The sequence below is a fragment of the Gossypium hirsutum genome, chromosome A11 (assembly GCF_007990345.1).
Source record: "Gossypium hirsutum isolate 1008001.06 chromosome A11, Gossypium_hirsutum_v2.1, whole genome shotgun sequence".
Classification (NCBI taxonomy): Eukaryota; Viridiplantae; Streptophyta; class Magnoliopsida; order Malvales; family Malvaceae; genus Gossypium; species Gossypium hirsutum.
In genome coordinates this window covers 27,992,338-28,014,484 of record NC_053434.1, presented here as the reverse complement: position 1 = coordinate 28,014,484, position 22,147 = coordinate 27,992,338, and the positions used below count along the sequence as shown (strand labels likewise).

The 22,147-nt window shown below is 35.7% G+C and overlaps 1 non-coding gene across 1 annotated transcript; it reads left to right on the top strand.

The window, feature by feature from the left end:
* Window positions 1-14,435: 14,435 nt before the first annotated feature.
* LOC121210504 (small nucleolar RNA R71) lies at window positions 14,436-14,542 on the top strand. Its single transcript, XR_005905622.1, has one exon. It is a non-coding gene; the product is annotated as a small nucleolar RNA R71 (small nucleolar RNA).
* Window positions 14,543-22,147: the final 7,605 nt, after the last annotated feature.

Genomic DNA, 22,147 nt, shown 5'->3' with positions numbered 1-22,147 from the left:
ATCAAATCAACCAGAAAACAAATGTCTCGAAACATTAACGGAAAATTCTTGCAGACTTTATCAACCAAAACACATCTGCCTAGGGGGTCTGAAACTCTAATTACAAATTCAGTAGACTCTATAGGCAAAGTCTTGCTGTTCACTAAGTTTATGCATATATACGAATGTGTCGATCCAGGATCTATCAAAGCATCACAAAAGTATCATAAAAAGTAAATCTACCCGTAATCACATTTGGCGATGAAGCTTCCTCGCTAGCTCGAATAGGCTCTAGCAGGTGCACTAGCCTTAGATCTAATAGCTGTATCTTTTGTCCCTCTTTGACTACCGCTTACATTTCCCATATTTCTAGAAGGTCTACCACGAGAAAAGCTACTACTCGGCCTTGGATTTTGAACATTATCATTTTCAACTAAATCTGGGCAATCTTTTATAAAGTGATTTCGTGAACCACAACTATAACAAGCTCAGTTATTACTCTTTCCCTAGCATTCTCCAAAATGTCATCCTCCACATTGATCACACTCATGTTTTTCATTCTTTGTATTACCAACACTGGCAGCAGACGTAGCTGAAGCTTTGAAATTCGATTGCGATTTAACATGATCTCTGTATGAATGTCCCGCACTAGCTTTTGAACCGCAATTATCATCTCTGAATTTCTTTGTCGCAGACAAAAATGACTTGCTCGATAATCTCTATCGTACCTCTCTAGCTTCAAAATTAGTTTTTCTTTTCTCTTTCCCAAGATCTTTAGCTTTACATGCTCGTTCAACAAGCACAACGAATTCTTTGATTTCCAGAATCCCAACTAGCATACAAATATCTTCCTTTAAGCCATTCTCAAATCTTTTGCACATTATTGCCTCGGAAGATACACATTAACAAGCATACTGACTTAATTTTACGAATTCATATTCGTATTCTGTGACATACATACGGCCTTGTTTAAGTTCGAGAAACTCTTTACAGTTTTGATGGATAAATCTTTGACTGATGTGCTTCTTTCAAAATTTAGCTTGGAAGAAATCCCAAGTAACCCGTTCACTCGGAACCACAAATGTCAAAGTCTTCCACCAATGATACGTTGTATCTCTCAAAAGGGAAACAACACGTTTTATATATTCCTCAATATTCAAAGACAATTCATCAAACACTCTTATCGTGTTCTCTAACCAAAACTCGGCTTTTTCGGCATCATCGCTCGTTATAGCTTGGAACTCTTTAGCCCCATATTTTCTAATCTTATAGACTGGTGGTGAAGGTTGTCGAACAGCCGGATTAGTTCTAATATATTAGCTAAACCAATCGTTCATCATCTGATTGAAGGCTTGTCTAGACTCACCATCACGGCTACTCATAGCCGGTCTAGAATCGGATGGCTCAGTCCCTTGCGCGGGACCAGGCACATTACTTTCAACATCGTTTGCTACGGCTCGATCGAGATCCATTTGCTATATAAAAGCACATTTCAATGTCAGGATTCACCACACTATCGCAGTTTATAAATATGACATGTATAGCTAGACTCACATACGCTATGGTAGTCCGAGAATCGACTAAACCATGGCTCTGATACCAATAAAATGTAACACTCCTGACATGTATCCGTCACTAAACTAGGGTTAAAGGCATTACCAGAAAAATCAGAACATTTAACTTTCATTTCATAAACATCAAAGCATCAGTGATCAAAATCACTAATAGAGTCCCTTATATAGGTCATCGAGACCATAAACATACATTAGAAAGGGTCAGGACTAAATCAAACACATACAAAATTTTTCCAAAACTTAAACATTTTTCAAACAAGTATAGGTCACATGCCAGTGTGAATAGGCCGTGTACCTCACACGGCATTAGACATGTCTGTGTATCTAGGCCGTGTCAGAACAGGGCATACATACAGACTTGCTCACACGAACACAAGACGCACCCATGTGCCTTGGCTGTGGTCGAGTCTGACTTGAGCAACATGGCTAGCCACACGCTTGTGTGCCTTAGCCGTGCTCAAACCTGACTTACAATTGTAGGATACCCTAGGGGACACACGGCCGTACAACATGACCATATGTCACACATGGCTGAGACACATGCTCGTGTCGCTGTCTGTGTGGACAAAAATATGCCATTAGAAAAGCTAAATTGCCAACCATTTAAATCAAACCTACAAGCAACCAAAATCACAACCTTTCTTAACCAATTCTCATCCAATTCACAACCAAAACTTTAACCATTCATGTTATATCATTGCCAACTAACTCCATGCTTAATAACCTTACTATTTTATGCCAAAACATAAGACAAAAACATCTCAAAACATATGGTTTATAAACCTTAAGACATACCACTCAATCTCATACAATGAACTTACCAAATACTTGCCAAATTGACCATTATTTTGGCCAAACAAGAACATGTCATAAAAATAACTTCATCATATAACTTATACCACAACTCATTCATAAACATATCCATAATCAAGCCAAATCACATGGCTAGATATATACACATTTGAAAACATATTCAAAGTACTTCTAGCCTATACATGCCATACTCCAATATTTACATTTCAAAAATATACCAAAATAAAGTTCGATAGTGCGGTGATGATCCACAATGATCCCCGAGCTTTCAGTAGCTACGATATCTCGTACTCAGAATTTGTCGACTCGGATTGTTTACTCTATAATCTTCGACTTCCCTCAGTCTAAATTCGAATTCCTCTTTTCTTGATCTTTATTGAGCCAAGCACGCACCGAATATGTAAAAGCTTCAAGCCCTAATTTTTCTTTCTTATTTCGGTGGAAGAACATGAATTTTGAAGCAAATATGAACTTTGTTTTACTTATTAATACACTATTTCATGTTTTACCATTTTACCCTTATTTAAATAATAAAAATTCACTTAATGGTTGGCTATTTATGTCCATCTCCACTAAATTTGGTCAAATTTCAACATAAGGATCTCACATTTCACAATGCATATCATTTAAACACTTTTAACATATAGCACACAACTTTTGCATTTTACGCGATTAAGTCCTTTTCTCAAATTAACAACTTAAATGATAAAATTAACACACCAAACTTTCACACATACTAATTCACATATTATAAACACAGAAAATAATATAAAAATAATTTTCTAACCTCAGATTTGTGATCCAAAAACCACTATTCCGACTAGGGTCAAAATCGGACTGTTACAATAGTTAATCATAAGCTCGTAGTCTTTTAGCAATTCTAACCATCGGGATGTTCAAATCTTTCCGAGTCATCAAATGTTTTAGGCTTTTGTGATCAGAATAAACATGACATTCCTCACCAAACAAATAGTGACGCCAAATTTTCAACACAAACACTATAGCTGTCAATTCTAGGTCGTGTGTCAGATAGTTCTTTTCATGTGGCTTTAACTGTCTCGATGCATAAGCTATAACTCTGCCTTCCTGCATCAAAACACAGCCCAAACCATTTAGAGATGCATAACTATAGATAACAAATTCTTTACCCGATTCTGGCTAAACTAGTACTGGAGCTTCGGTTAAAAGGGCTTTCAACTGATCAAAGCTTTTCTGGCACTTTTCTGACCACTCGAACTTAACATCTTTCTGTAATAACCTTGTCATTGGGGCTGAAATCATAGAGAAACCTTTCACGAATTGTCTATAATAACCAACAAGTCCTAGAAAGCTTCGGACTTCAGAAACATTCTTCAAAAGTTTCCACCAAGTATAGCTGACATTTTACTCGGATCAATCTGAATACCCGATGCTGATACAACATGGCATAGAAAACTGAATTCGCTTAACCAGAATTCATATTTACTGAACTTCTCATACAACTATTTATCTCGCAAAGTCTGTAACACAAGTCTCAGATGTTCGGCATGTTCAGTTTCATCACGGGAGTAGATCGAAATATCATCTATGAACACAACCACAAACTGATCCAGATATGGTCTGAAGATTTGATTCATCAAATCCATGAAAACAACAAGTGCATTAGTAAGTCCGAAAGGCATAACCAAAAACTCATAATGTCCATACCTCATTCGAAAAGCAGTGTTTGGCACATCCGAATCTTTAACCCACAACTGATAATAGTCTGATCTCAAGTCTATCTTCGAAAACACTGTGGCTCCTTTCAATTGATCAAACAAATCATCAATCCATGGCAACGGATACTTATTCTTTATAGTCACCTTATTGAGCTGTCTGTAGTCAATGCACATTCTCATAGTTTCGTCTTTCTTTTTCAAAAATAACACTAGTGCACCCCAAGGAGAAAAACTCGGTCGCGCGAAACCTCTATCTGTAAACTCTTGCAACTTGGCTTTCAATTCTTTTAATTCAGTAGGTGCCATTCTGTACGGAGCTATGGATATCGGAGTCATCCCAGGCATTAACTCAATACCAAACTCTACCTCCTGAATAGGTGGCAAACCCGGTAATTCTTCAGGAAACACATCCAGATACACGTACACAACAGGTACTGATTCAATATTTCTTTCAACCACTTTACTATCAAGCACATATGCAAAGTAAGCTCTGCAGCCTTTTCTTACATATTTTTTAGCTAACATAGAAGAAATCACTGTTGGTAACCCATTCAGATTATTAGATTCAATATGAATAATCTCATCATTCTGGCACCGTAAAACAATAGCCTTTCTCTTGCAGTTTACTACAGCATCATGCAAAGTCAACCAATCCATATCTAGGATTATGTCGAACTCATCAAATGGAAACAACTTCAAATCAACCGGAAAGCACAGATTTCAAATCATCAAAGGACAATTCTTACACTTTATCAACCATAACACATCAGCCCAAGGGGTTTGACACTCTAATCACGAACTTAGTAGATTCAACAGGCAAAGTCTTGCTGAATACTAAAGTCTCACACACATAAGAATGAGTCAAACTAGGATCAATTAGTGCAATTACATTAGTATCATAAAGAGTGAATGTACCAGTAATGACATCTGGGGATGAAGCCTCCTCGCGAGCGCTAATAGCATAGGCTCTGGCAGGCGCATGAGCCTCAGATCTGACTGTTGTATCTTTAGTTTGACTGTTGTATCTTTAGTCCCTCTCTAACTGCCACTCACATTACCAGTATTTCTGGATGGTCTACCTCAAACTGCTGTGTTTCTCGATCTCATATTCTGTACTGGATTTTCTTCAGCTAACTTTGGACATTCACGAATGTAATGATCCATCGATCCACATTTAAAACAAGCCTAATCATGCAATCTGCAACTGTCGGAATGTCATTTGTCACAATGTTTACACTCGAGTTGATTTGATCTGACATTAACCACACTAGCTACTGAGGTGGCTCTCGAGCTCATAGGTGTTCTACTCTGATCCCGTCTAGAATAACCCGAAGTAGCTTTGGAACGGCTAAAATCATCTTAGAACTTCTTTGGTGCTGACTGGATTGACTTACTGAATGATCTATTACGGGAATATCTAGCTTCAAAGTTAGCTTTTCTTTTCTCTTTCCCGAACACTTCAGCTTTGCAGGCTCACTCAACCAGTACTACGAACTCTTTTATCTCAAGTATGCCAACTAACTGTTTAATGTCTTCGTTCAACCCATCTTCAAATCTTTTACACATTATAGCTTCAGTAGAAACACATTTTTGAGCATACCGATTGAGTCTCACAAATTTTCGTTCATACGCCGACCTTGTTTCAGCTCCACAAATTCTTTGCATTTCTGGTCAATAAATCTCTGGCTGATATATTTCTTACGGAACTCAATCTGAAAGAATTCCCAGGTCACCTGCTCTTTCGAAACCACTGATACTAGAGTATTCCACCAGTGATATGCTGTGTCACGACGCAAAGATTAGGCACATTTCAAACATTCATCAGGGGTACATGACAGCTCATTAAACACACGGATAGTATTATCAAGCCAGAACTCAGCCCGCTTAGCATCATCATCATCAGTAGCTTTAAACTCTTCAGCCCCATGTTTTCTAATTTTATCAACAGGTGGCTTATATAATCTCAACGGATAACTTACTTGAGGTATAGCAGGCATCGAAGATGGATTAGTCGGGGGGTGGAGGTTGTTATGCAGCTGGGTTAATCCGGATATACTAAGAAAACCAGTCATTCATCATTTGATAGAAGGCTTGTTTAGCCTCACTCTTTTTATTACTCGAAGTCAGTCGAGAATCAGGGAGCAGGCTTTACACTCTCTACATCATCAGCTATAGCTCTACCGGAATCCATTTACTATATGAAAAATCATTTTCAAATGTTAGAAGTCATCACACTATCGTAGAATATAATATTGCATGTATAGCGAGACTTACACACGCTACATTAGTCCTAGAATCGACTAAACCGTAGCTCTGATACCAATAAAATAAAACACTCCCAGCCCATATCAGTTGCCGGAATGGGGTTACAAGGCATTACTGAATGAAAGCACAGTTCCGAACGTTTTCATATTAATTCAAGTCATAATCATATACATTTAACAACCATATTACATATGCGAATCATAAGTTCATTGCAGTTCAAGATTTAGATCTCATCTATGCTTATTACTTAATCAAATATCTAATCTTAAAATTTTTATCATTCACCACATAGCATAAATAAAACATAATCCAAAATATATATCAAAACAATTTATGCATATACAGAACATATAACACATCAATAACTTCATTATTGAATATTAGACCCATTTTTATATAAGTCATGCGCATACTTTATACAAGCAATTACACATCATTTCCTTTCATACAAATGATACATTCCATAATAACATTTGTTGACTTGTTACTACTTTCACATTTCATGAGTATATAATTATATATATATACATATATATCACCAACTCAACTAATTAAACTACTCAAATAATTAACCAAAATTTACAAATAATGTACCATTAAGAACCAAAACAAAAACCATATTAATCTTTAATTTATTCGGCTAACCAAAATTTACCAATACATATTTATTTATTTTGATTAGCTATCAAGCCACATACTCAAGCAATTTTTTTTTCACTTTACACAATTAGCATATACCAAATAAACCTCAAATAAATGACATGTATTTTAATTTACTAAAGCATTTCATATTATAACACAATACCCATCCATTATTACTTCATAACCAAAACACATGTTCAAACACCCTTATATTTATATACCTAAAGGTCATGTACTAGTACATATCATTGCCACATTATGTACCAAAGCATATTAATATGAGTAAGAACTGAATTACAAGTCAAGTAATTACCTTATCTAAATTTCAGCATATGACCGAACATTCTTAACAACCAAGCTTAATTATTTTTATCCAACTTCACATAAGTACCTAATATTAGATTGAACCACATTCAAATTATCCAAATATACCTAATATATATATTAAGGCCAATACATTCATACCACATCCAAGGTCATTAATCAACTTCAATGCTCAAAACACATATCATAAATACCTCCCATCCATTGCACATAGCGTGATAATAAAAAATGAGCTCAGACCATAATTTAACCAAAACAGAACTCAAGCATAATAATTAAGCCATTTTTGCATGGCTCTAATTATACATAGACCAAAATACAACATTCCAAAACATAGTCTAGCCTATACATGCCATTGTTCCAAAAATTCAGCTTATAAATACCGAAGACAGTCGATAGTGTGATAGGCTTAGCTGACGATCCCAGAGCTCGAAACTTGAATTCCAAAAATCTATAAAATAGAGTAAACATGAACACGCAGAGTAAGCTATCAATAATATTGTCAACTCATATTAACTAAACGAATTACATTAACATTACCATGCTTGACCTCAAACCTACAAATTCCATAATTAATACATTTTCATAAATAATTACCCACCTTGGTCTATTACTCACATAGTCATTTTAACATATTATTAATCAACTTCCAAACCAAATAGTCATAATAAACCATACATACATTTAATCATATACGCAAGCTCAAGAATCATAGTATAACATCACATATATATTACCTATATTGCTGAATATACCAAATCATATATGCACATATTTAAGAAACATTTCAATGATACACAAGTTATTCATTCACAAGCCGAATACACATACCACATACAAATATATTCTTCATTTGTATCGTGCATGATTTAAAACAAATATTCAAAGTACTTACTTACCTTATCTCAAATAGGTATCATGTTAATTCATACTTGGCCATTTAGCTTGTTTTACACATTCGAACACAACTTATCTTTGCCCGATGAACCATTCGAAATTGGATAGGACAGTCGGATAATCACACATGTCATACAATGCCAATGTCCTAAACGTGGTCTTACATGTAGTCACAAATTGATGCCACTGTCCCAAACAGGGTCTGACTCGTACACATATACCGGAGTCACATATCGATGCCATGGTCTTACTCGCACACATATATCAGAATCCTATGTCATGACATATGTATCCTAACTATTCCTAAGGTTCATATGTGGCTTTCGGACGTCGTAACTTGGTCGAAACGAATGCATGAACATAGTTACCATACTTATACCCATTCGGCATTAGCATATATTAATTTATATATTTCATTTCAGCATATATACTTTGCATTTAGTTAAAATTAAGTACGTCTATTTTCTTATAAACTTACCTCGGACGATGTAAAACGGGACGGGACGACTAGTCGACAACTTTCGTTTTACCCCGATCCAAAGTCGATTTCTTTGGTTCTTGAACTAAACATATTCAAATTAAGCTCATTCAAACATATTTTCATTCAATTTAATCCAAAAACACATAAATGGGTAAATTACCATTTTACCCCTAACATTTACACTTTTTACACTTAGTCCCTATTCACAAAACACAAAATATACATAATTTCATCACATCTATGTTAGGCCGATTCTTACCCACCTTTATACAAATCCATATATTTTATTTATATCACATTTTAGTCCCTTAAATTATTATTTTTTCAATTTAGTCCTAATTACACAAAATCATCAAAAACTCCAATACAAAACATGTTAATCCAAAACATATCTTTCATATTTCATCATTAAACAACAAAAATCACAAGCTCTCAACAATGGCATAACTCAAAATATTCACCACAATAAAAAATTCAAGCATGGGTTTACTTGTACTCGAAGCAACAATATCAAAAACGTAAAAATTATCAAAAACCGAGTAAGAACGAACCTTGAATCAAGCTTAAATGAGGCCGAACCCTAGCTTTTCTTTTCTTTTCTTTCTTATTTATGTTTTCGGCAAGAACATGATAATATGAAACCATGTTATAATTTTTTTTATATTTTATTATTACATAATATTACATAATTTACTTATTTAACCTTTGTAATAAAATTATAAAACCATTAATAATAACGGCACTACCGTCCATATCACATGTATATGGTTTATTTACACCATAAACGCTTCAATTTAGAAAGCCACTAACAATTCGGCCCTTATGCTTTAAAGTATCAAATTTTCAATTTACGCAATTAAGTCTTTTTATTTAATCGGACACTCAAATGATAAAATTAAAGTACGAAAATTTCACAAATACAAATTCACAAATAATAAACATAGAAAATAGTTTTTAAATATTTTTTGACTCGAATTTGTGGTCCCGAAACCACCGTTCTGACTAGGGTCTAAATCGGGCTGTTATAGTTTAGGACTAATAATAGTGAGATCCCTAGCTTTTGTCAAAAATAAAAAAAATTCCAAATCAGCAATTCGTTAGTGAATCAAAAAAATTTTTAATGGCAGTGACTGGAATGACGAGAATGTGCAAGTGTACACAATCACAACAAGTAATAAAGTGACAAGTAAATGTCAAGTTATCGTACCCACAAGGACTGTGAAAAAGATTATTTATGAATGCAATTTAAAACACTTTGGTGAAGGAAAATATTTTGTTTTAAAAAGGGTGATTAAGAAAAATAAGATTTTTAACTAACTAAAGAAATAAATGTCAAATGCATGATTTCAAAACATGATTTAATGAAGATAACATAATTGTGTTGATTTAATTACATTTCTTTAACTTAGAATTATTAAGCTTATGCTTATGCTGTTACAAATAAAATCACGGTAACTCGGTAATTTGCTAACTTATGAACATATTCACCTATACAAATCCATTCATCTTTTAACATATATGCTAATTCAAACGATTAAACAGATTTTAATAATCAAACATGTTGTGGCACATACATACTCATTAAATTGAACTAAACTCTTGCATATCCCTATGTCAATTCAAACGATTAATTAAATCTAATAAGCACATAAAAGACTACGTGAGGTAACAAGGTCTTCTTACCTTGAAATAGTTTAATCACAATAATCTTGCAAGTTATGCAAGGCAAGTGGATCGCCAGATACATTGCTAATTTAACATTCAGCTATCTTAGAAGAATAAACATCCACTAATTAAGTATTGTGTCTATTAATGACAATTTCAATCCGTTTAAATAATTAATTCATTAGCTATCTCACAATTGTAATGCAAGAATAACTTAAGCATGATTTTACTTAATCAAGCATTTTACTGAGGCCTATAACAACATAAACACAATTTTAATAGTTTAAGCAGATGAAATACAATCAAACCAACACAAATTAAATTCAAGTGAAACTGATTAAATTAACCATTCCAACAACATAAATATTCATAGATATGTTCATCATAACAACAACAAAAATTAAAGGGTTAGGGAACAAGAATCAAATCCGGTGTTTTTCAGTGGCTTGACTAGGTTGCTCCGTTCTTCGTTCTTTGTTGTCCTCACCGATCAAGGATTCTATGAACACTCAATTACTGCTCCAAAATGGCTGAAGAATAACCCTTTCTCAAGGGGAGAAATTGGCACAAGAGCGAAGGACTTGAAATGGGGAAATGAGAGGAGAAAGTGAGAGAGGAGAGAAGAGATGTGAATGAATTGTGGTGTGCTTTGAATGATCAGCCAATGGGGTTTTTATAACTGAATGTGGCAGCTAAAATTTGCTAAAAATAGCAGCCAAAGAGCCACCTCTTGGCTGGCCATCTATGTGGCAAAGTTGATGGCTTCAACCTTTCTAAAGCTTGGGGCAAATCCATAAAGCCACCAATTGTGGAGGGGCTTGAATGCAACTTTGACAAGTCTTCAAAGGCTTCTTTGCAAGATTAATTAATCGGCTAATAAGCTGATTTGGGTGAGCATATAGACAGTTTTGGGCTGCCCAATCCTTGGCCAGTTCAGTTCAATCAGTTCTGTTCAACTAGACCATTTTCTCCATAATTAATTAATAATAATTTATTTAGCCCAAATTAAATTGGGAATAAATTAAAATTAATTATATTATGAATTAATATACATAATTGGAATATCCTAGGCTGGAAATTAATTCGCCTCGGTACTTCAAATTACTTTTCAATTTTGTTCTTCTAGCAGTGTTTGCTGAGCCATTTTTCGCTCTTTCCGCAAATCTGTTGAAAATAACCAAAATTCATCAAAAATAATTATAAAATTAAATAAATTTCAAAATGTTCATATTTTAAGTGCACTTTAATTATTTTATAAAAATTAATTATTTTTTGACAAGAATTTAACTGAATTCACATGAATTTAAGTTAAAAAGGGTATGAAAAAGTGTGTAAATTTTTTTGTTTCCACACCCCCAAACTGAATTCATTCTCGTCCCGAGTAATGCACAAATTTTGAAAAGAATTTCTCGGAAACACCTTTGAAAAATTCCTTCAGAACAACATTTTTCCCAAAATTATAATTTAATATACTTGTGCTCAAAGACAAGAAATTTGATAGTTAAGCTACTTAATATACATATCATTCAAATTAATCTCAACAACTATTACGATAGCAAAAATTAGACTAAACGCTTCCTAATAAAGTCATGTTAATCCTTACCAATGTGATTTTATTCCCTTTATTCAAAATTAAGCTGCAATCATTAAGTTTAACTTATGTCTTCATATGTTGTACGCAACAATTTCTCTCCACTAATGTACGCGAGTCTATCCAGCATCTGGTCCAAAAACAGCAAAGAAAAGTGATCTTTCCTAGTCACCTTGTTCCGCTATCGGTAGTCGATGCAGATTCTCCATCCCGTAACCGTTCTAGTTGGTATCAACTCGTTATTCTCATTTTCAATGACCGTGATATCTCCTTTCTTTGGCATGCACTAGACCAGACTTACCCATGAACTATCAGAGATTGGGTAAATTATACCCGCATCTAACTACTTGATGATTTCTTTCTTTACTATATCCTTCATGATAGGGTTCAGTCTTCGTTGTCCATCAATCATCCCTTTTTCGCCATCTTCAAGGATAATCTTGTGCATGCATACAGATGGACTAATTCTGTAAATATCGACTATGGTCCATCCAATAGCCTTCTTGAATTGTTTCAACACCAGGATGAGTTTCTCTTCTTGCTCACTAGTTAATTTTGCTCAAACAATTTCAAGCGTTACCTAAATAAACATATTTTAAATGTGAAGGTAGTACCTTGAGTTCTAATTTAGGTGGCTCCACAATTGACACTTTTGGTTGGGCATAATCTCTTTTCTCTAATTCCAAAGATTCAAAACGGGATTGCGGATTAAATCCCTTTTGATTAGCTTCTAACAATGCTAAGTATTCATCATTCTCTTTATCTTTCAGAGGATCTGATGTCAAAATTTGTTCCAACGGATCCTCAACGTAGTTGAGCTCCTTCTCCACTATTAAATCCTCTAAATCGGACACTGTAGAAGAATCAACAATTGTGTCAGGAAATCGCATAGGCTTAAAAACGTTAAATGTTACCTGATCATCCTGAACACGCATAGTAAGCTCGCCCTTCTACACATCAATAGGGGTCTTTCTGGTTGCTAAGAATGGTCTTCTTAAGATAATTGGCACTTCTTTGTCAGCTTTAAAGTCTAGGATAAAAAATTCAGTAGGGAAGATAAATTTATCTACACGTACTAATACATCCTCGATTTTTCCTTCTGGATGTGCTAAAGATCGATCTGCTAATTGAAGTATAACCGTAGTTGGTCTAACTTCACCTATCCCCAACTTTCTAAATATTGACATAGGCATCAAGTTAATACTCTCACCTAAGTCACATTTTACCTTACCACAATATGTTGCTCCAATGTTGCAAGGTATGGTAAAAACATCCAGGATCCTTCAACTTTAGAGGTAATTTATATTGAAGATATGCACTACTTTCCTTCATCAGAGGTACCGTCTCAAATTCTCCAAGTCTTCATTTTTTGGACAGGATATCCTTCATGAATTTGACGTAGTTCGACATTTTCTCAAGTGCTTCAACCAACGGGATGTTGATATGAAGTTGCTTAAGTACGTCTAGGAACTTCTTGAATTGAATCTCCTGCTTCTGCTTTTGAAGTCTTTGAGGGTAGGGTGGTGGTGGTTCCTTTACTGAAACTGGTTGATTCGTCTTCTGTAGTAATTTTGCATCTAACGGAGTTGTTAGTTGATCAAAATTAGCTGGTTCTGAAATTACCTTGTTGGGTTTTACAGATTCTGGTTCTTTTGAAACTGAAATTTCAACACTCGATTGAACTTTCTCTGAATCTTGAGCGTCATCTTGTTCCTTTTCAGCTTCGATGGTGTTGGGCTCTATTGTCTTTCCATTCCTCAATGTCAACGCTTTGCAATGCTCCTTCCTTGGATTCTTTGGATTCTCCGTATCACTAGGTAAAGCACTTGGTGGTCGGTTCCTAAGTTCAGTTGCAAGTTGGCCCATTTGGTTTTCTAGGTTTTTCAATGTAGCTGCTTGGCTTTGGATTTTCTAAGCTATTGGATGGTTCAGCTTGGGTTGGTTTCTGAACTTAATGGGGAAAACTAGGCAGCTGGGTTGGTCTAGGTTGGGCGTAAGTATTACTGGTTCCAACCCCTTGGTTACTCCAAGAAAAATTAAGGTGATTTCGCCACGTTGGGTTATAAAAATTGGATTGCAATCCTTGCCTTCCTCAATTTTGCTTCTGGTTACCTATGTAGTACATGGATTCTAGGTTTGATGGACATTCTTCAAACAAACATCTTTCCCCACAATAGACACAGGCTATACTTTCAAATTGGGTTAGTTGTTGTGCTACAAAACTGTTAGACCCATTAGTAGTAAGGTTTTTTAACATTGAGGATATTGATGATACCTGAGATGAGAGTGAAGTAAGAGCATCTACTTCATGTATTCCAGCAACCCATCTTCCTGACGCTGCTCGATTGGTTGGCCATTGGTAATTGTTATTGGCAATCCTCTCAATGATTTCGTAAACCTTGTTATAAGACTTAGAAATGAGAGCACCATTAGCAAAAGCGTCCACTACCATCCTCGTGTGAGCATTGAGACCATTATAAAATGTCTCAAGTTGGATGTAATGTGGGATTCCATGATAAGGGCTCTTTCGTAATAACTCTTTGTATCTTTCCCATGCCTCATACAAGGACTCATCATCCATTTGTTGGAAGGCAGTAATCTCGTTCCTCAACTTAGCATTCTTGCTAGGCGGGAAATACTTCATAAGGAATCTTTCTGCTAACTCTTTCCATGTGAAAATTGAGTTCAATGGCAATGAGTTCAACCAGGCTTGAGCTCTATCCCCTAGTGATATGGGAACAGCTTCGATCGTAATGCATCTTTAGGTACTCCGGCTAACTTGAAAGAATCGCTCAACTCCATAAATAGTCTTAAGTGTAGGTGAGGATCTTCAGTAGGCATTCCATTGAATTGGCCCAATGTCTGAAGCATCTGGAACATGACTTGCTTCAGCTCGAACTGTTGTGCCTCAATTTCAGGTCTCCTACCCGGATTAAGATAATTAAATACTGGCATGGCATACTGTCGTAAAGCTCTATCCCTATCATCAGCAATAAGGATAGGATTTTGAGCAGGGTTTACTTTATTTCCTTGATCAGATTTTCAAAGTTCATATATTCGGTCCTTCTTTGATTTGCTTGTCTTCTTCGCTATTGAAAAATTCGTTCAATCTCAAGGTCTACAGGGAGTAGGTCAATAATTCGGTCAATACTCATAAACACTTGAAATAATTACAGAAAAATTAAATTAAAAATTAAATAGGAAAAATAAACCAAAATGTAAAACTAACAAATTCACAAATAATGACTTTTTAAAACAGACCCCGGAAATGACGCCAAAAACTTGGAACGACGGGAATGTGCAAGTGTACACAATCGCAACAAGTAATAAAGTGACAAGTAAATTTTGAGTTATCGTACCCACAGGAACTGTGAAAAGGATTATTTATGAATGCAATTTAAAACACTTTGGTGAAGGAAAATATTTTGTTTTGAAAAGGGTGATTAAGAAAAATAAGATTTTTAACTAAGTAACTAAAGAAATAAATCTCAAATGCATGATTTCAAAATATGATTTAATGAAGCTGACGTAATTGTGTTGATTTAATTACATTTCTTTAACTTAGAATTATTAAGCTCATGCTTATGCTATTACGAATAAATTCATCGCAACTCGATAATTTGCTAACTTATGAACACCTACACAAATCCATTCATCTCTTAACATATCCCTATGTTAATTCAAACGATTAAACATATTTTAATAAGCAAACATGTTATGGTACATACATACTCATTAAATTGAACTAATCTCTTACATATCCCTATGTCAATTCAAATGATTAATTAAATATAATAAGCACATAAAAGACTAAGTGAGGTAACAAGGTCTTCTTACCTTGAAACAGTTTAATCACAATAATCTTGCAAGTTATGCAAGGCAAGTGTATCACCAGATACATTGCTAATTTAACCTTCAGCTACATTAAAAGAATAAACATGCACTGATTAAGTATTGTGTCCATTAATTAATTCATTAGCTATCTTACAATTGTAATGCAAGAATAACTTAGGCATGATTTTACTTAATCAAGGATTTTACCGAGGCCTATAACAGCATAAACACAATTTTAATAATTTAAGCAGATGAAATGCAATCAAACTAACACAAATTAAATTCAAGCTAAACTGATTAATTAACCATTCCAACAACATAAATATTCATAGATATGTTCATCATAACAATAAGAAAAATTAAAGAGATAGGGAACAATAATTAAATTTGGTGTTTTTTCGTGGCTTGACTAGGTTGCTCCGTTCTTCATTCTTTGTTGTCCTTGTCGATAAAAGCTTCTATGAACACTCAATTGTTGCTCCAAAATTGCTGAAGAATAACCCTTCCCCAAGGGGAGAAATCAGCACAAGAGAAAGGGACTTGAAATGGGGAAATGAGAGGAGAAAGTGAGAGAGGAGAGAAGATATGTAAATGAATTGTGGTGTGCTTTGAATGATCAGCCAAGGGGGGTTTTTATAGATGAGTGTGGCAGCTAAAATTTGCTAAAAATAGCAGCCAAAGAGCCACCCCTTGGCCTACCATCTATGTGGCAAAGTTGATGGCTTCAACTTTACTAAATATGGCTTGGGAAAATCCATAAAGCCACCAATTGTGGAGGGGTGTAACACCCCTCACCCATACCTGATGCCGGGATAAGGTTCGAGGCATTACCAGGACTTTACATTTTGAAACATATCAAATTGGGTCACCAAGTTTTACTCAAAATTTTAAGCTTTTCATCCATGAACAACTCGTCCCTTATATAGGCCTTCGAGGCCTATAACATACCTAGAGGCAGTGCAGGACAAATTCGGGTACGTTCGATAAACCTTGGGCTCCTTAGGAAATTTTACCTTATCATAAAGTGTCACACGCCTGTGTAGGTGGGCCGTGTGGACTCACATGCCCGTGTGACTTGGGGTACGCCCATGCCCTTTAGCTGTGGGCAACACTGACTTATCAACACGGCCATGGCACACACCCGTGCTGCCTATCTGTAGACAACACTGTCCTTTTAACACGGCCATGGTGCACGCTCGTGTGGCCTACCCGTATACAACTTTGAGCTAAATATTTAAGTACAGGAGACACACGGCCATAGCACATGCCCATGGGAGGGAACCGTGTGTCACATATGGCCTAGACAGATGCCCGTGTATCTAACCATGTGGACTCTAATAGGCTATTTTCCAAGCCTTTAGTCACCCATTTCTACTACTTGTGCTTAGTGGTTACCAAATTCAAAGTAAAACACAGTTATACACTAGTAAATAATCTTGATTAAACTAGATGTATGGAAACCTCATATCATTGGTTTCATACATGATAGGTCATTTCCCACTTAGTGTTTATGGGTTCCCATGTCACTTTAATTCATCCGAAATTGGCCAGTTCAAGTGACTCATTGCCAATTGGTAATGACCCATCACTTGTAAATAAAACTGTGCATAAATTCGTAAGTCAAAGCCTACTTCAATTAAGCCAATTTTCGTGACCATATATGATCGCGTTTTTTCGTGATAGGTTTTAAATATTTATAATTACTCGTTCTTGAACTAACTATTATCGCGTTGTAGGGAAGTCTACCTATCGAACAGTAGTATAGTTTTAGCAAGACCGGATTGTCGAACCCAAAGGAACTAAAAGTACTAGTAATGGCTGTCTTTTTATTATCTAGCCTAAGAATAAAGAGGTTTTGTTTTAATTAACTAATTATATAAACTAAGATCGCACAAAGAAAAGAATTAGGGAATTGCTTTTGGGAAAAATCAATTGACTTTACTTTTAATTCTGGCTCTGAATCAGACGATTTATTCATTCAACTTGTTCTGTAGAGGTCCCTAAGTTATGTTATTATCCCTATTCAAGACTAATAACATCTAATCCCTAGATTGAATAACTGAGAATTTTCTCTATTTAACACTCTAGGGTTGCATTAACTCAATCTATGGGTCCCCTTATTAGGTTTCACCCTATGTCTAGGTGCGCAATCAACTCTGCTTAATTATGACAAATGTACTTTTAGATAGGGTCTATTCCTCCTCTGCATAAGAGTATGTCTTGAATCAGTATCCGGGGATATCAAAACAAGAATTAAGAACACATAATTAAAAACAAGTTAAATATTTATCTTATGATTCAGAAAATAATAACAAGATTCGTCTTAGGTTTCGTTCCCTTTAGGTATTTAGGGGTTTTAGTTCATAACTAAATAAGAAAACATCGTAAGAGAATAAAGAATACAAAACATAAAGAAAACCCAAAACTCCTGAAGGGAAATTGAGGAGAGATCTTTAGTCTTGATGATAAATCGGCTTCTGGGGTGGATCAATCGGCTTCCTTGGAGTAATTCCTTACTCCCTATTCTCCGTCTCCCTTTTCTTCCTCCTCTAGGGTGTATTTATAGGCTTTGGAATGCCTAAAAGCCCTCAAAATTAGCCTTTTCCCAATTAGACTTAACTTGGGCTCGGCAGGGACACGCTCATGGCACATGCCCTTGTTCGATTACTTCAGGCCGTGCTTGAGCCTGCCAAATTGACACGGCCGTGTGGTCTGCCCATGTGAGGAGGTCCAGGCCATGTTGATTTCGTACTTTGGCCCAATTTCTCCGTTTTTGGCCCGTTTCTCCTTCCTTTCGCTCTTCTATGCTCTCCTAAGGATAAAACATGAAATTAAAGCATTAGGAGCATTGAATTCACCAATTCTAATGAGCAATCATCCATAAAATGCATTAAACATGGGGTAAAAATATGTATAATTTATGGTTTACCAAATACCCCCACACTTAAGCACTTGTTTGTGCTCAAGCAAAATTCTCAACTCATAATCAAAATAAATTCTTCTCAATTTATAATTTCTATCAATAATATCTCAGAATAATCCATAGGTAATCATACATTGAGAATTCAACTAAAAGAACATAAAAGTTTCAAACATTCCAAGTTGAGTATTTAATCATGCAAACATAGGTGTCTCTCCGCATCTAAATAATCACCTTTGATTCAGAATATCACAGAGTTTCACATCCTCACTAAAGATTCACTAAATCACTCGAGGTGTTTAAGGAAAATAAATGAAGCACTCAATAGTCAATAATGAAAAGTCATTACCAGAGGCTTGCATGAACATCAAATCTCCACCACTATAATTTAAGATGATACATCAATGAAAAGGTCTTTAAAGGGTTGTAATGAGGCTTGGTTAGGGGGGTGTGGTCACAAGCTGAAAGAAAGGGTTAGAATCGAGATTGAATTGAAAAATTGCCTAACTAGAAAAAGAGTTAATCTTCACTTGCGTACAACAGAGCTTCTTCTCAAAATATGAAATTATAGATATGTATACATAGTTTTTTTTAAGAAAAAGTTAAAATAATATAGACTAACTATTAAGAACAAAACATAGCTAAACAATCCATTCAACTTAAATCTCGACAAAAAATAGGGATTAATATAGGGGATTTCAACAATAATGGGTTAAAGGTTAATATTAAGGGTAATACAAGAAATGGCTTGTTAGGCCCAAGGGGGTTTACTAGGGGTTAATCCTGAAGGTAGGCTTTTCATGGCATGAGTGGGTTAATCCTAAGTGCCTTAATCATTTTGACATATCAAATCAAATGGTGTGGTCTCGACATGCATAATCAAGCAAGTTCTAGAATAACAGTTCAATACTGACGCACTCAAAGCAATAATAAAAGTGAGCATAAAAGATTTAATAGATGCTCAAAAGGCTCAAAACTCTCACAGAAATTATGGCTTTTTGATGTTTAGACTCGTGAATTCCAATTCAAAGTAATACCTAGACTTGGGGAAACAACCTATAATTTTAAATTCTTAAAAATCAACTTATCATGCTTGATTCTCTAATGTCTTAAAGTTTAAACAATCAATGCATAAATCCCTATGTATTAATTCAAGATATATCAATCAAAATCATAAATCAATTACAATTTATCCTAAATATGATATGAAAGCTTTTCAACAGAACAAGGCAGTCATTCAGGGGTTTTTCTGATAGGGAAATGAATGTCCCCCCCACACTTAAGATGTACATTGCCCTCAATGTACAAAGATAGATATTAGAGTATATAAAATTAAGATAGGGAGAGAAGTGAAACTTCTTGTATTAAGAATGGATGATATTCTTGGATTGACGAGATCGAGTATTGGAGATAACTTTGGATGGCAAGCTTGATTCTGAAGGTAAGCCATTTAAAAGGAAAACAAATGAATCTTAAAAACAAATGAATCCTAAAAATTTAATGAAAGAAAAATAAAATAAGATAATTATTCTAATTTTTCAAGTGGCACGGCCGGTGCACACGCCCGTGTGGTTTGTGTCCCATCCGTGTTCGTCGCGAATTGTGATGTCGTCGCACGGCCTTCTCGCACGCCCGTGTGTATAGGCCGTGTGGCTACAAGATCGTGTCGCATGACCATGTCTGGCATGGTTCGCTTCTCCCACGGTCGTGTAGGTTTTCGCACGCCCGTGTCATTCTGATAGAGTTGTCCACGGGTGCTAGACACGGGCGTGTCTCACGCCTGTGTTTATTTGGCAGATTCGACCATGGCCATGTCACACAGCCATGGCGTTTTGTCGCAGCCCGTGTTTAAGGAAATCTTCTACCCTATTTCTACATTGCCATCTCGTATGGCTGTGTTTCTATCCATGTTGGTCACACGACTTTAAGCATGGTCGTGTGCTAGGCCGTGTGGAGTTGGGAACCTGTGCTTTAAGTACTCTGTTAGTGACCTAAATGTTTAAAACTTGAAATGTAAATAATTTAAAACTGTTAGTATTCGGGTTGCCTCCCGAGAAGCGCTTGTTTATAGTCTAAGCTCGACTGTTACCTTGTTGGTTTATTCAGGGCGGTTTGTGGAGTCGTAGCTCCTCTCCATCGACTTTAAAATTCTCGCCATTATAAAGTTTGAGACGATGTCCATTTACTTTGAAAGTACCATATGATGGGTGACTTACCTCTGTTGTTCCATATGGAAGAACAGATTGAATTACAAAGGGTCCTGACCATCGTGATTTTAGTTTCCCAGGAAACAATTTGAGTCTTGAGTTGTATAGTAAGACGAGATCTCCAACTTCAAATTGTTTTTGTTTCTTTAAAAACACTTCATGGCGTCGCTTTGTTGCTTCCTTGTATAGGCGTGAATTTTCGTATGTATTGGCTCGCCATTCATCAAGTTCGTTCAGCTGCATCAACCTATTTTTTACTGCAAGTTCAGGATCAAGGTTTAGAAATTTAATAGCTAAAAAAACTTTATGCTCTAGTTCGAATGGTAGATGACAAATTTTTCCATAAACAAGTTTGTAAGGTGATGTTCCGAATGGAGTCTTAAAAGTTCTGTAAGCCCATAAGGCATCGTCTACTTTCGTTGCCCAATCTTTTCTGTTTGATTCTACTATTTTTTCAAGGATCCGTTTGATTTCTCGGTTTGCTACTTCAACTTGTCCATTAGTTTGAGGATGGTATGGGGTGGCTGTCCTATGATGAACTCCGTATTTCTTAAGGGTTTTTTTAAATTGGGTATTACAAAAATGAGTGCCCCTGTCACTGATAATTGCTCTAGGTGTTCCGAATCTCGAGAAGAGTTTTTTAAGGAAACGTACTACCACTCTAGCATCATTAGTAGGTAGAGCTTGGGAATGAACTGGGGAATGGGCCCATGAAATCGATACCCCAAACGTCAAATATTTCACATGAAAGCATATAGTTTTGAGGCATTTCATCACGTTTAGATATGTTACCTGTCCGTTGGCATTTGTCACATGAAGTAACATACCTAATAGCATCTTTGAATAACGAAGGCCAATAAAAACCTGATTCAAGTATTTTGTGTGCGGTCTTAGTTCCACTATAGTGTCCTCCGGTTGGCCCTGAGTGGCAGTGTTCCAATATTTTTTATGTTTCTGATCTTGTAAAGCATCTTCTAATTACTTGATCTGCACATCTGCAAAACAGAAATGGGTCGTCCCAAAAGTAGTTTTTCACATCATTAAAGAATCGCTTCTTTTGCCGGTGTGTTAACCCTTTTGGGATAATGTTAGCAGCTAAAAAATTCGTGATGTCTGCAAAACAAGGTACCTCAGAGTTAGATATAATGAAAAATTGTTCTTCAAGGAACGAATCATTTATTTCAATGTCATCTAGTTCTCCGGTATTGGATTTCTCAAGCCTGGAAAGATGATCAGTCGCGAGATTTTCAGCTCCTTT